Source organism: Ovis canadensis, chromosome 7 (assembly GCF_042477335.2).
Source record: "Ovis canadensis isolate MfBH-ARS-UI-01 breed Bighorn chromosome 7, ARS-UI_OviCan_v2, whole genome shotgun sequence".
NCBI lineage: Eukaryota > Metazoa > Chordata > Mammalia > Artiodactyla > Bovidae > Ovis > Ovis canadensis.
Genome location: NC_091251.1, coordinates 54,620,078 through 54,635,817, shown reverse-complemented (window position 1 = coordinate 54,635,817; position 15,740 = coordinate 54,620,078). Strand labels below are relative to the sequence as shown.

Sequence of the window (15,740 nt, the reverse complement as noted above, 5' to 3'; positions counted from 1 at the left end):
ATTGCCAGCAGCCAGCACCGGCAGCAATAGATGGCTTCGATCAGGTGGCTTGCTTTTAATGCCTGCATGTGGCCATACTACCTCTGCCAATAGGCCTCAAGGGCACAGCTCCTAATTGGCAGGAGAAGGACAGGGTGGTTTCCAGCCAGGCCCTAGAGTTTCCGATTTACTTTCTGCAGCTGAGAGTGAGACAGGAGCCATTACCCTGTTATTACCCTGATGGGGGCAGTGGTGGAGTTGAGCTCTGTCTACCCTGAGGCCGTGCCTGGCTGGGCATGTGCTGGAAGCCTCTGTGAACAGCTTCAAATAACAACATCTAATGTCTCCAAATGCCACGAGCAATTGAGGGCAGTCTGACTTAGCAGGCTGCATCTCTTTATTTTATTTTACTCTTCATTGAAAATAGTTGATTTACAATGTTGTATTAATTTCTGCTGTGCAGAAAAGTGATTCTGTTATGTATATATATACATACACACACACATGCTTTTTTATTTATTCTTTTCCTTTATGGTTTACCGTAGGATTTGAGTATGGTTCTCTGTGCTATACAGTAGGACCTTGTTGATACACATCTCTTTAAACAAATAGTTTATCACTGATTCTTTTAGCAAAAACAACAAAAACAAAAAACAGCATAGGGGAGAGGAGATGAGGTCCACTAACAGAAATGACATGTAGAGGTATGAAAGTTTCAAACATACTATTTCCTTCTGAAGTTAATTTGTCGATGAAACATGCACACAGCTCAAGAACAAACACAACACAGACCTGGTCTCCACTCTGGGAATTTGAAATAAGGTTAGATTTCTGTTCCCTAGACTAGAAGCTGAAAGTCCTCCCCACCCCACCCCCACCTCTCACCCACCTGGACGGCAGGGCAATAAGCAGAAGAGATGAGCCTTTTATTTTGTTTAAGGAGTAGGGTACCTGGGAAGACATTCTCACTCCCAGGAGAAGGAGATGAGATTTGGGGTCTACAGGGCAATGGCAACCCACTCCATTACAATACTCTTGCCTGAAGAATCCCATGGATGGAGGAATCTGGTGGGCTGCAGTCCATGGGGTTGCTAAGAGTCAGACACGACTGAGTGACTTCACTTTCACTTTTCACTTTCATGCACTGGAGAAGGAAATGGCAACCCACTCCAGTGTTCTTGCCTGGAGAATCCCAGGGACGGCGGACTGCCGTCCCGTCCCTGGTGGGCTGCCGTCTATGGGGTCACACAGAGTCAGACACGACTGAAGCGACCTAGCAGCAGCAGTGCAATCAGGCACCTGTAGATCCTGCATGAGTGAGGTAACCATTTGGAGACCCAGCTCATTTCCCATTTCTGTAAAATCTGGCTAATCACAGCCACTCTCAGGGTTACTATGCCACTGAGATGAAGTAAACACGGCTGGATTTTTGGCTCACGTTTTCCGTGTGCCTATCCTACACCAGCAGAGCCATTGCCCATGTGCTTTCCAAGACTCCAGTTGCCTCTTCCAGCGGCTCCTCAGGTCCTCTCCTCACCACACACCCACCCCACACGGCCCACTTTGAGCAGCTCAAAGGCTTCAACTTCAATTTTCGATCCTCGGCTCAGGAACAGTATGGACAATCCACTGCTGCTACCTTAAAAAACCTTTGCTCATTACTCCTGCTTCTCCACTCACTGAACGCCTGCCAGGCCCCTAGCTAATCACCTCTTCAGCTCTTGGGAATTCTGAACCAATCTGCAATTCCTCTTCCTAGAATCCTTCCCCAAGAGTTCTGATCACATGTGTAACAAGTTTAGCCATTGTGCAAATCAGTTCTGTGGCCAAGGTCCTAATGCAAAGTCTAACAAAAGCCAAGGGCGGGACTGGGAGAAAGAAGTGAGTGTGCCAGCCTGTGGAGAGAGGCAGAGAAGGAAGGTTGTGTGCTGCAGAGGAAAAACGCTGGTCAGGAGTCGGGAGACCTCGGGTCCAGCCCTAGCTCTGCCCTTGAGTTCTGCAACTGCGGGTCACACACTCCCCATCTATGGGCTTCAGTCTCCTCACATGTGAGGAGGAGGTCAGGAGCTGCCACAATTCACTCCCTCTCCCTATGCCCATGGCAACCATCCCTGATCAATCAGTACACTCTTTCCTGTGGAACCCAGACTCCATGCAGCCACCATCAAACCAGTGCAGTTGATACAGGAGACAAAAACATCTTTGCAATCCCCAAGCTTCAGTCTAAAACCTCCCTTATTATTTGACTAGTCTATGCCTCTATGACGTGGATGGCCTCAAAGCATAGGTTTGCTCACTGGCTAGCATCACCAGGAAGTTGAGCATCATGACTTTCCTAGAAAGCAGTTATGCCCTTTATCACTGCAGCTCTGGGCAGACTAAGGATGGGTCCTGCCAGTGTGCCATGTGGAGGAAAACCAATCGTAACTATAACCCACAGCTGGTGGAGCTTTGCCCCAACCATGTCCACGCAGGGGGCAGGGCTAGCCCTTTAAGACCTGACACAGGCTTTTGGTTGGAATTTCCAAAGAACATATCCCATGAGCCTCGTTTCACCATGGATAATCAGACTAATTCCACAGATTCTGCTGTTCCAAGTCTTTCCTTACTTGCTAGCTTCAATGTCTGCTTTGGCCTCCTGCCCTGCCTGGGAAGCTCTGGCCACTTCCACCGTAGATTCCACAGCCCATGACCTTGACTCAACTCTGTATCTGGCTCCAGTCATCTTGGGCTGATCTGGTGCCTCTCTCCTGAGCCAGCCAGGGCCTAGAAGCCCTAGAACTGCTCTGCACTGCCCCATCTTCCCTGAGCATCCAACTCAAATGCAGATTCTGAACTGACTCTTCCCAAATGTATCTGACTTCATATCATTTTTCCCATGAGCATGCAAGTGACACCCAGCTTAGGGAGGCTCCTAGCCCTGCTGGATCCATGAAACGGTATTGTCTGTGCTACTCAACAGCCTTCAACAGCTTCTGTAGTTCTTGTGACCCAGCTCATCCTAGGTACCACCCAGCACACCTTCCCACCCCACAACTCAAGTCACTCAGGTCTTCTTACTGAACCATCAGTCCCCAAGCCCACTTATAGTTCTGGCCACCAGATATTATATTCTCCTTGCCAGGCATGTCCTGTCCTCTTTCTTCAAGTCCAAATCTACCAATTTTTCACAATCCAGCTTACATTTACCTCAGGAAATCTAATACCCAATTATATGTTATGTCACAGGATCCATAAATGTTTTGTCAGTGTTTGGCCTTTACTTATCAAGGATAGTGAAAATTTTTGGAGGACAAGAATCTGCCACAGGACCTGGGTATCTCTCAGTGGTGACATAACAAATCAATAAACACATTACTGGTCACCTGTTCTATGTTCAGAATTTCTCAGCGAAATACATTTGCCAATTCATTGTTCTAACCAAGTAAATCTACTCAGATGCATCAAATTCTTACCCTTTTATGTCCAACCTAGACCATTACAGATCCTTCCCTCTCTGAATTAAAAAAAGTTAGATTATATGCCAAAGCCCAAGAATGTATTTGTTGATTAGGCTTCAGTGAGGTGTGCGTGCATGCTCAATCGTGTCCAGCTCTGTGACCTTTTGGATTGTAGCCTGCCAGATTCCTCTGTCCATGGAATTTTCCAGGAAAGACTCCTGGAATGGGTTGCCACTTCCTTCTCCAGGGGCTCTTCCTCACTTGAGGATTGAACCCATGTCTCTTGCATCTCCTGCATTGGCAGTCAGGTTCTTAACCATCTGAGCCAGCAGGGAAGCCCATAGAATTCAGCAGTGGTTTAAGTACAAAGAGTCATCTGGAGTATTTTCTAGAAAAGCAGATTTGCCAACTGCATTGACAGAGTTTCTCAATCAGGGAGTCTAGGATGAGACCTAAAATGCACATTTTAACAAATGGTCTAGGTAATTGTGAAGTAGGCAGTTTCCCCTACTCTAAGGAAAACTGGGCTCTGGGAACCACACTTTCCAGAGACACACTGCAGTGTGTGGACGAAGCAGGCAAGGCCCCACCACCCCTAACAAGTCTATCCAGGTGGCCTCTGGCTGAGAATTTCCTCAGTCAACTCCATGGTTTCAGTCCAACTCTGGTTACCAAATCTCTGAGTTCTTCAGCCAAAAGACCATTTGGCCCTGGAGGATCATTTTTATCTGCTGCAGCAATCTCCCCGCCCCCCCCCCCAAAGGCCTCCCTTTGCCCTGTCCTTGCTGAAGAAATCAAATCATCATGCCAGCACTCTCACTCAACCAGCAGCAGTCCTGGGCTCACAGGTTGTTTTAGCTCCTGCTATGAATCAGAATGGATTTATGAATAGCTTGTAACAGGCTTGTCACGTCTTGTTTCAGACTTTCTTTAGCTCATAGTTTTCCTTATTTGGCCCTTCCAGTACTTATACCTCCATTTATTTTAAAGGTTTTAAGTCTGGAATATCACATATGCAGCATTATACAGAATCTGGCCTCTCAAAATTGACATCTCAGTAAGCTCTCAAATTTACAGCCCCATGGTCAAAAGCAAGGGAACAGAGAAACCTTCTGAGCAGGGCAGAGCTAAGTAGGGCATCTCAGCTCCCCTAGATCCTGCTGGCACCTGGTTGAGTAACCCTTCTGCGTGTCTTAGCATGTTGTATACAGAGGCCTGAGGGCAAGCAGTTTTCCGCAACAACTTTTGCAGGATTGTTAGCACTTAGTCTGTTGGCATCTGAGAACTGTGTAGGGTAAACAACTGTTCTCTCTTCCTCCAAAGCTTGATTCCACTCTGGGGTTTGCATAAACACGTGCAACGTGTTTACTGAAAAACTGGTTTTTGCTTTCCTGCAGGTGTGCAGGGTTTCTGAGCTGGGGGGTGGGCGGGTCGTAGAGTGGGAAAAGTGTCTGGGAAGACTGAGAGTAAGGACATCCCATGTGTTGGAGGAAGGGAAACAAATGGGTGCCTGCCCATTCCTGTACTTGGCCCTATTCAGTTGCCTTCACTAGACCCATGCAGGCCTTAAGCAAAGTCATTTCATGCAACTGATTGGCTTATATTGAATTCTCTTTCAACTCACCTCGAGCAGGAGAACAGTTATCTTTCATTAAACTTCACTAAGCGTCTTTTAAATTATGGTTCTCCCTTCGAAATGATAGCTGTGACTTTAAAGTCCAAAGATGCAGTAACTTTGATCACCATTCAATAGTGGGTCAGAGATGAGTCAATCAACTGGGGTGAAGAACACCCACTTGGGTATCAGTGGATGGGGTACCATCCAGAGGTACCTACCTCTTGGGATGCAGACATCATGAGTGGAAGGGCAGCAGGGCCTGTGGACAGTAAAGAAGAGCACAGGGGCCACAGTGGGGCAGCCTAAGAGCAAATCCTGTCTCCACTACCTTGAGCCATCTCACTTTGGGCAGTTTACCTGACTGCCTTGTGCTTAAGTTTCCTTGTCTGTGATGTTGGGATACAATAGGAATAACTTTTTTTTTTTGGCTACACAATGCAGCATGTGGGATCTGAGTCCCCTGTGCTACATACTTGGTCGCTTCAGTCATGTCCATCCTTTGCAACCCCATGGACTGTAGCCCGCCAGGCTTCTCTGTCCATAGGATTTTCCCAGCAAAAACACTGGAGTGATTTGCCATGTCCTGCTCCAGGACATCTCCCCCAACCCAGGAATCAAACCCATGCTTCCTGCGTCTCCTGCATTGCAGGTGAGTTCTTTACCTGATGAGCCATCAGAGAAGCCCCATTAGTCCCTGACCAGGGATCAAACCCATGCCCCTGCACTAGAAGCACAGAGTCATAACCACCTGACTGCCAAGGAAGTCCTAAAACAGGAATAACTTTAAGGGACTGCTGTGACTATTAAATAAGCTAACCTACATAAAAACATTCATAAAAAATATCTTCAATATTTTTATGTGTGTGTGTTAGTTGTTCAGTCATGTCCAACTCTTTGTAACCCCATGATCTGTCCATGGAATTCTTTAGGCAAGAATACTATAGTGGGTTGCCATTCCCTTCTCCAGGGGATCTTCCTGACTCAGGGATCGAACCCAGTCTCCTGCATTGCGGGCAGATTCTTTGCTGTCTGAGCTACAATGAGCTCATTGTGTCTGTTGTACAATATTGACCTTTGACTCTAAAGAATATGGATGCATGATTTAGTCTTCATGATAAGTGTCTTCTGAAGGTGTTAAAAGGGGCCATGCTTCAGAGCTGGCAGTCTCAGACACAGGCAGCAGTGTGCTTGGGCACAGCTGTCCCTGTGACCACTGCCCACCAGTAATGCTCAGATTGGCTGAGGGAGACATGCAATGAGATGCATCTTGGCCTTTATCTTGGGCAAAGAAAACAGAAAGCCTTCCTCCACTCTTGCTTTCATTTTCATTTCATGAAAGAATTTAAGATCTTCATTGAATTTCTTGAGTGTACATAAAGTTCTTACCTCACAGAACTAATCTACCTCACAGAACTAATTATTACTGTTAATAATTATTAATAGTACTTGTTAAGTAATATTTCTCTAAGTCTATTTTATATTTATCTTAGCTTTTTCTCATACAACCCAATGATATGAGTCCTGTAATTATCCCTTTTTACAGAGAAAACTGAATGGTCACTTGCCCAAGGCCAGCAGTTTAGCCAGGACTTTCCGACTCCAGTGCCCATGTGCAAAGTCATGCCTTGCCTTAAACAACCCACTCTCCTCCTGATTCACTTCAGTATTTTATTTATCTTTATCAACATTTGCTAAGAAGAGCAAGTGAATAATGAAAAATGCTAGTGAACTTCCATTTTAACAAAGTTGTATCTAGCACTTGACCATGAACCGAGTTACAAATCACTCTATTGGACCTAGAGATGAAGAGGGGAGGGGCAGACATGCAGCCCCTGCCCCAGTGAATGTCCAGTCTCCTTAATGGTAGGGTGAATGAGGGAGAGAGATCAGGAAATGAAAATAGGGGACTATAAGGGAGGGAGAGGGAGGGAGGGGATGTCTAGGCCAGGACAGAGGTGTGCTGGCATAATTCGGCTCCACAAGGAAAGTTAGTGTGTCTTTGTGTCTTTCATAGGAAGCAGAGGAAACAAGCTCGGAGAGCTTAAATAGTAAATCCTGCATTGCTCAGCAAGCCAGACGGAGAGCTAAGAGTCCACTCTCTAACTCTGAAGCCCACGCTCTTCCCCAATGCATCATGAACCTCTTGGAGCGTGAGAATGTGGTTGAAGGCCATGTCCTCAAGACCCTGAATATTGCTCTAAAAAGCTTGGGCTTTATTCTCTAATGGATGGAAGCACCCCCATACCCCCTTGGCTCTTAATTTAAGAGCATCATCCAGGGACTTCCTTGCAGGAACTGAATCCCATTGGTTTCCTGTCTGTGCCTACATCAACTCCCCTGACCCCAGGGGTGTCCAGTGAGCCAATCAACCACTTCTTTCATATTTTTATGCAAACACAGCAGCTGGAACTGCTGCACCTGCAGCCCCCGCTGTTTCACACACGATAAAAGGATCAAAGCCTGGAAAATGACTTCAGACTATAATTTAAGATAATTATGATTTTTTAACCTAAATTACGTTTTAACATTTCATAACAGAGCTGTCAAGATTCTATCTATCAAAACTCTATCAAGCAAACAAAAGAGGATAATTATATTTTCAGACACATGCAGTCATCACTCTGGTTTCTCATAGAAAGACTGCTGTCTTCCTTCACATTATGATTTTCAAATGTTCTTCCTCTTTCCCACCCACCTTTGGAGTCTGAGACTATACACTCTTAAACAAGTGGAAAAATATGCCAAGAGTCTATAACTCAGAGCATAAAAGCATTTCTCAGAAGCAGCAACTCTAATGAGAAGTGCATCAAAAGGAAATATCCCTGAGTTGGTAGGGGCATTCTGTCTCACTAAATAGACTCTGATTGGGGATGGGAGAAGGCAGGATATTAAACTCCTCAAATCAAAGAAAACAATGAAATGCCAAACACTTCCTCCTAGAAGCTGAATTTGCTTTCATCCTGACCCACTGGATTAGGGAGCTTGTTCTAAGATCTTTGAGATATCAAGGGAAGAATACTAACTGTATCGGCATTGTTGGACGACAACCCATCACCCATTTCACCCCTCTCTGGACCATGATGAAACAGAAATGTGGTTTTGGAAAGTTGTTGCTGAGCTGTGAAAGACCCCATGTTTCTTGGCCTCTGGAGGAGAGGAATCCAAGCTGGGACCAGTGACAAGGCCTGATTGCTCAGAGCTTTTGTGTAATAAAGTTTTATTAAAGTATAAAAGAGATAGACAAAGCTTGTGACATAGACATCAGAAGGGGGCAGAAAGAATGCCCCCCTGCTAGTCTTTAACTGGATTTTTTATGTCTGTTAGAAAGCTATTAATCAGATAAGAGAGACAGCTCAAGGGTGAGGGAGTTTCACCAGGCCCCTTTCCCACAATATGCATTTTTGAGATAGGATGGCATGAGGTGTGTCATCCCCCAGCCATAAAACAATTGATATGAATACTGGTTTGTTGAGCTATTTATCAGCCCAAGGTTTGAGAAAAGAAAAAGAGAAACCTCCTTTTAATTTTGTATCAGTTCAGTTCAGTTCAGCCGCTCAGTCGTGTCCGACTCTTCAATTTTGTACAGAGAAGGACAAAAAATCTGACACTTGTAGTTTGTCTCCTCCTGCCACTTAAGGGAGAGATAAAAAAATGTCTGGCACTTGCAGCCTATTTCCTCCGTTTGGAGACCCCTGGCCTTCTTGCCTGTTACCCTCTCAGTTTGAGTAACAATGACCCTTCCCCCAGCCCCAGAAGTGGGTTCTCAGTGGCCTCAGGCACTCAGTGTAATCTTATTCTCTTTACAAGTGGGATTGATGCAGGAATGGGCAGGGAACACAGGCCTCAACCAATTAGTGCACAGCGTCCACTCCAGTGAACAAGTGAGAAGGGGCACGTGACCCCAGAAGGTCTAATCAGAGTGACGTTCACAAGTGGTGTAGAATGGTGGGGAGAGAGAGACGCTCCAGTGGTGAACAGTGCTTGGAACTGTTGCAGGCATTTTGGTACCAATAAGAGAAGCCAGAGGACCCAGCCAACACATGAAGAAGGGCAGAACCAAGAGCATAACAGAGAAATGGAGCAGGAATCCTAATGAAACCGTGTATGAAAACTGACACATGGCCAGCCTGAGGTGGATTATCTTTTGTTTGCAACCAAGAACATCCTAACTGACCCACCAACTCTAATAATTCAGTGCCTTGTGGGACCATAGTCCCTTTGAAAATCTGATATAGGCCATGATCCTTCTTCCCAGAAAAAAAACACACATACACAAAATTTCACATGGAATTTAGGAGAGACAGAGGCACAGACTCTAGACTGAGAGTTTTATGCAGAGGGGTTAGGACCTTAGGCTTCAGCGTAGGACAGATTTGGGTTCAAAGGCTGCCTTGGGCACTTAAAACTGCATGACATTGGGTTGCCTTCATGACACTTTTCAACTTCTTTTCAGTCCTCTATAAAATGAGAATAATAATAATCCCTACTTCATAGGAGTGTAAAAATTAAACTATGGCTATCTAGAGATTAGCATGCCACATGGTCACAACAAAAACACTGTGTTTGGGTACGTGTACTCAGCCATGTCTGACTCTCTGCAGCCCCATGGACTGTACCTCCCCCCTCCCCACCCGGCTCCTCAGTCTACAGAATTTTCTAGAATACTGGAGTGGATTGCTATTTCCTATTCCAGGGGATCTTCCCTACCCTGGGATCAAACCCACATCTCTTGCATCTCCTGCATTGGATTCTTCACCACTGGGAATCACATAATTAATTCCCATCTGGCAACAAGTAATTAAGAATAGTCCTAAGGAGCTACAGAGAGAAAGCCCTTCTGATGAATGTCCATGTCAAATATCAGGACATGCAAAAATGAAGCCATGACTTTATTTTTCACAGCCCTGAAACTGTGAAGCAGTTGATCAGGGATTGGTCCTAAACTGGGGGAAAAACTGATTTTGGGGGCAGGATTGAGGGCAGTCCACAGCTTCTTCATCTGAAAAGTGCCTAGATGGTGCTAAGGATTATTGTGGGTTAAAGGAGGAAAAAAAGGACTTGATCCTCCTGAGACCGAATGGGGAAGGTTTTGTTAATTGTGAAGTTTAAAATAAATAAATAAATAAATAAAGAGGGAATAAAAAACATCTATGGTTGCAAATTTCCTAAAGACTTTTAGAATCCTAAGGGAGCACAGAGTTGCAGTTTCCCACCCCCAGCTCAGCAGAAGTGACTCACCAGGCTGTCCTTCATGGACCAAAACCCCAAAGTTTCTTTGAAAAAACAAGAGAGATCTTGGACTCCACAGGCAGTGGCCACCCTGTCCAGTACCCCTCCCTGCTGCTCCACTCTCGCCCTGCCACCCCACCCAGAGGCTTTCCCGGACATGCACATTCCAGCACAATCAGATGGCTGTTCGAATATGTCCCCTTGACTTATGACTTGGCAATGTCAGCAGGAATGGAAAACCCAGGGCACGGCCAGCAGGAGTTCTGTCCAGGGATATTTTCAAACTGACGCAGCCCATCTGCTTGGCCTTTCACTGTGGTCTTCTATTTCTACCTTCCATTATCTTATTTTTCTTTCTGCATCAAAACTTCCCTTCTTTTTCTACTCCATTTTTTCTAAGTAGGTCAGTCACAAATAAACAATTTTTCAAGAATGAATGCAATCTCATCTCTGCATTTCCTGCATGTATCTCATTTATGTTGATGCCAAAGCAAGTCCCAGTGAAGTAGCCGGAATGGACCCTTCCCCACTACAAGTTGGGCAGAAAGCCTGTGCTGGAAGGAATTACATCCCATCCCTAGCTATTATCCTCCTCATTAAATCAATTCCTTCCTATGAATCTTCTCCCTCAAGGCACCCTCAGAGCTCCACTGGGAGGTAACGTAGGGGTTACAAATTAACAGGAAAAGGTTAAAAACTGTTCTGACTTCCTGCATCACAGCCAGCTATGACTCAGCGACAAAGTTCTACCCCCTCCCAGAAACAATGGAGATCAAGAGGAAACAAATAAAAGAAATGCTGACAGGGACCCACAGAGCCCACTGCAATTTGGTAAAGCACCAAACCAGCCAGCACATCTTACGGAAAAGGAGAGCAGATGCAGCCACAGTGGGCACTGTCGACAGCCAAGCCACAGGGCTGCCACTCTGGAGGAGCGCTCCAAAGGCAGCTGCAGAGGGGACAGCTGGCTCACCGAGGAAAAAGCTAGTCATGGCCGAGGGGAGGCGAGGTTGGGCCGCTCTGAGGGAGTGGCTGTAACATCTGCCACATGTCCTCAGCCAGAAGGTAGAGATTCCAGGAATTATGGGCAAGGGCTTGAAGAGCCAAGGTTCAAAGGCTATAAAGATTTTAGACACAATCCTTGGAGATTTTTGTAAACTGATGTGCACCTAACATGTACCTTTGTTTTTCTGTTTTTTTATAAGGTAGAATAGTAGTTCTGTAAGCCTGGCTATTCCCACGTTTTTCAGAAAAAGAAATTTCAATTGAGAGCCTCCTATACTGCAGCTCAGAGCAACTAACTTTTCCTCCAGATGGCAAGCATAGGACATAAAGGAACCACAAATGGTTGTTGGTGTGCTGAGCACTGTGACCTACTCCATCGCCAAAACCTCAAGCTGAAAAATTCCTCTTCCTGCTCTAAATCTTCTTGACTTATCATCCGACAGCTCTCTCATGCCTGCTGCTTCTGTCCCCACCTTCTCTGAGCCTCCATTCTCTAGATCCTTCTCTTGTGTCCTCATTCATCAGTGTCCTGGACTCCAGAGAAAATTATTTAAACAAGATACTTTCCAGAACCTGAAAACTGCTCTTCCCGGGCTATGGCTGGACTGTCAATCATCCGTCTGGGACACTCTTACCTTTTCTTCCCCTTGTTTCATAGTGATGTGGACAAATCACCAAAGGGACCCATGCGGCCACTTTCTTGAAACCCTGGCTGGGTTCTAACTCCCTTCTGACAGTCTTTCTTATTAACTTTTCCTGTTGTCACATGCCACTTCTAATAGCATTCATCTCCCCAGACATATGTCTGTTTGACTGACTTAACTATAAAGACAAGCTTATGTTTTACTTTTATGAAAACTTGAGATTCTCTCAAGTTCTTTACTCAAAAAAGTCTCTGGATTTTTCACCAGTTTAATCTTCCCTCCTGTTACAAAAAAGAAGTAGTCTTACTATATTCTGTAAAGTTATACGTGGGCTCCTCATCTTCTAGCTTCTCATTTTCTCCAGGATCTTGTTCTATCAATTTTTCTCCACTCTCACTTGGAACCTGTCTTTCGGTTACTGCAAGCTCTTTCTTCTCTGCTGTAACCAGGCCCAGGTAACCCATCTCAAGAAATATATAACTTTGCTGAAAGCATGTTTTAGCTATTCCCTGTAAAGACATTTAAACTGCCTAGGCTCACAGATGTCCCATAAGAAAACATACACAAAAACAAACACCCCTGGTGATAATGAGCTCAAAATAAAGTATTATAGTCAACAAATGAAATGGATAAACTAGCAAGAGGAAATGCCAACAGATGTAATACATGATGGAATTATCATTCCAATTATCTGAAAAGAAACAGATTCCCTGTCATCTTTCCCATTCAACACTGACCTGGAGATCATATTAAGTAAAATAAGTCAATGAAAAAAGTTAAATACATAGGATTGGAAAGAGAAAACAAACTTTTGATTTTCAAACTATATTATTATATACATAGAAAAATGCAAGAAAATGTACCATATTAGAGCTGACACTTCTGAAAGATTCCTAGATACGAGATCAGTGTAAAAAATTTTGTTTAACTCATTCTGTTCACAATAGCATCAAAAATATACATTCAGTATTTGCTAAGGATCTGCTGTGTACCAGGTACTGAATTATTCACTAGAATAATATGTACAAGACTCTCATGGAGAAAATTATTAACTTTTCCTGAAAAATATGAAAAGAGGCTAAGTAAATGAAGTAATCTATCATGTAAGAGGAGAGCTTAATATCCTACAGAGGATAACTCTTTTCATATTATTCCATAAATTTGACAAAAGTACAATCAAAACTCAAAATAATTTTAATTGTAATTTGACAATACAATTTTTAAATTAATATGAAACAAAGGAATAAGAATATCTAAAACAATTTTAAAGAAGAAAAACAAGGTGTAGGCATTTGTCCTATAAGATAAAATTTATTTTCAAGTTATACTAAGAAAGTAAGTTCTTCACACTACAGTTCACCTTGGGAAGGGGGAGACACCCCACCTGGACCACTTTTATAGGCCCTACATTGCCTCAGGGTACTGATAACAAATCTACTGTCAGTTTGTTTTTGCCAAATCATTAAGTTGAATTCTCTGCTACCCTCCACAAAAAGCTCCTAAACTAAATAGGAAAAGGAGTCAGTTCTGTGTCTGGACAATGGAAATAGCTTCTCAGCAATAATCTGTAAAGTGAGAGTGAAAGTCTCTCAGTTCTGTCTGACTCTTTGCAACCCTATGAACTTATATATTCCATGGAATTCTCCAGGCCAGAGTTGAGTATCAAGTATGAGTCTTTCAGAATCCCATGCAGAAAGGCAGCCTTATCAGGAGACAAAATAGAGGTTGAGAATTTTGGGCAGAGAAAGATATTTGAGACAGAAGGCCAATCACGGTGACCTTAACTGGCCTTTGTTAACAGGAGGCGGTAAGCTTCAGAAAACCAAGAAGAGCCATTTGCCACAAAGCAATTCAGGGCTAGAGGGCAGGGGCATTAATTAAACTCCTTGGAAGGCAGGCTCAATCTTTTCATTGTCTCCACCCACACCCTCTTCTCTCCAATTTGGAAGAGATCCCTTTGGGATGGTCCTTCCTCTGGGGCTGAGAAGTAACAGCAAGCCAGATTAGGGCAAGAACGCAGTTCCTCAGGTATGAATATTAAATGAGCTTTATGACAGATGGAATATTTGTTAATTCTATTAGTAGAGCCATTCACAACAGCAAAGAAAGGACCATCCCAAACACACAGGGATGTCTTTTAGTCCTTCCTCTTAAAGAAGACTAATATTCAGTATTTCTCTCTCTCTCCCTCCCTTCTTCTTTCTCTCTCTCCCTCTCCCTCACCCTCTCTCTCTCTCTCTCTCACACACACACACACATACACACACTCTCTCTCTCTTCATCCGAGGAAACCAAACTGCCCTCAGCTATGAACCCACATTCCCACTGATAGCAGCAGGAGTTGTGGGCATGGCATTGGTAGCCAGAATGTGACCCGTGTCCTATTAATCAGTCCTACACCATAGGAATGGAATTTGAAGTTAACAGAAAGAGTCCTGTGCTCCAGCCATCCGCTCATTGACTCCTGTTTCCTCACGTGAGAACAGCAACCAGCGCTCTATAGGGCTCCCTGTTTGCTAGCAAGCTTCCTACTTCTTGGCCCTACTCCTATCTTTTTATGCTGTCACAGAAAAAAAAAAAAAAAACCTTGGTCAGTAGCCCCTCTTCCTAATGTCTATACTACATGACTGTTTTTTGTCGATTTTTTTTTTTTTTTTTTGGGCCACCAGGCATGTGAGATCTTAGTTCTCTGACCAGGGATAGAACCCATGTTCCCTGCACTGGCAATTTCAAGTCTTGACCACTGGTCACCAAGGAAGTCCCTTCAAGATTATTCTTTCATTGGGCTTTTGAGGGACCCCAGCAGCCTCCTCCGACCCACTTGGAAATGACAACTCAGTATGCGAACACAGATCAGCTCTACTACAGGGGCAAAGACCAAACAATGCAGGAAGCTGACCAACAGAGCAGGCAGCTGCCTGTCTGCTTTACAGTTCTCATTTCAGAAAGGTGAAGGCTGGGCTTCCCTGGTGGCTCGGTGATCAAGAATCTGCCGGCCAGTGCAGGAGACACGGGGTTCCATCCCTGAACTGGGAGGATCCCGCGTGCCGCTGTGCAACTAAGCCTCTGTGCCGTGACTATGTAACCTGCGCCCTAGAGCCTGGGAGCCACAATTACTGAAGCTAGCAAGCCCCAGAGCCCAGTGCTCTGCAGCAAAGGAAGTCACTGCAATAAGAAGCCCTCACACTGCAATGAAAGAGTAGCCCCCAGTCGCCACAACTAAAGAAAAGCCCGTGCAGCAAGGAAGACCCAGCGCAGCCAAAAATAAAAATAAATTAATTTTTTTTTTAAAAAGGTGAAGGCTCATATAGGGAATGCAAGAGCTAGGGAGAGTAAGGATAAAGAGCACAAATGAAAAATATTCACTGAGATTGTGATGCCACGATCCATCCCTTATCCTACCTTGAGTCGCTTTTCTCCTGGGCAAAGCTGATATCACTCCACCAAGTCCAAAGTGCCAGCTTGGGTTTCTTCAGATATTGGTGTTTCAAAGACAGACTGAGCAACACTGGCATTCGATGAGTCATCCATTTCTGCATTCATGCTTTCAATGTTTTACTGAGTGCTATAGACCAGGAAGGAAAAGAAACTTACCGTTGCAATGCAGTGTGATTGGTGGCTAAACTGGATTTGTGCTTGTGGTGCTAGGGCAGGGTGTGGAGAAAATTTCCCGGGACCTCGAGTTTGAAGGAAAAGGGTGTACTATATATACAGATATAAATATATATAAATATAGGCAAGTCCTCAATTTGCTTTTGAAGCATTTCATCTGACCAGAATGAAACAATGATTCTAATACAAGGTGCTCCATTTCTCAAAAATTAA

General features: G+C 44.4%; 1 long non-coding RNA gene across 4 annotated transcripts in view; it reads right to left on the bottom strand.

Annotated features, from left to right (window-relative positions):
* The window catches only part of LOC138443569 (uncharacterized), an 84,503-nt gene extending 69,106 nt beyond the window's left edge, over positions 1 to 15,397 (bottom strand). For 2 of the 4 annotated variants that reach the window (XR_011446617.1, XR_011258205.1), the window contains exon 1: positions 15,318 to 15,397. This is a non-coding gene — a long non-coding RNA (uncharacterized lncRNA). Of the gene's footprint in view, positions 1 to 11,128; positions 11,269 to 15,317 lie in introns of those variants that run through there. The other 2 variants (XR_011258206.1, XR_011446619.1) reach the window with 2 other exon arrangements.
* Positions 15,398 to 15,740: the final 343 nt, after the last annotated feature.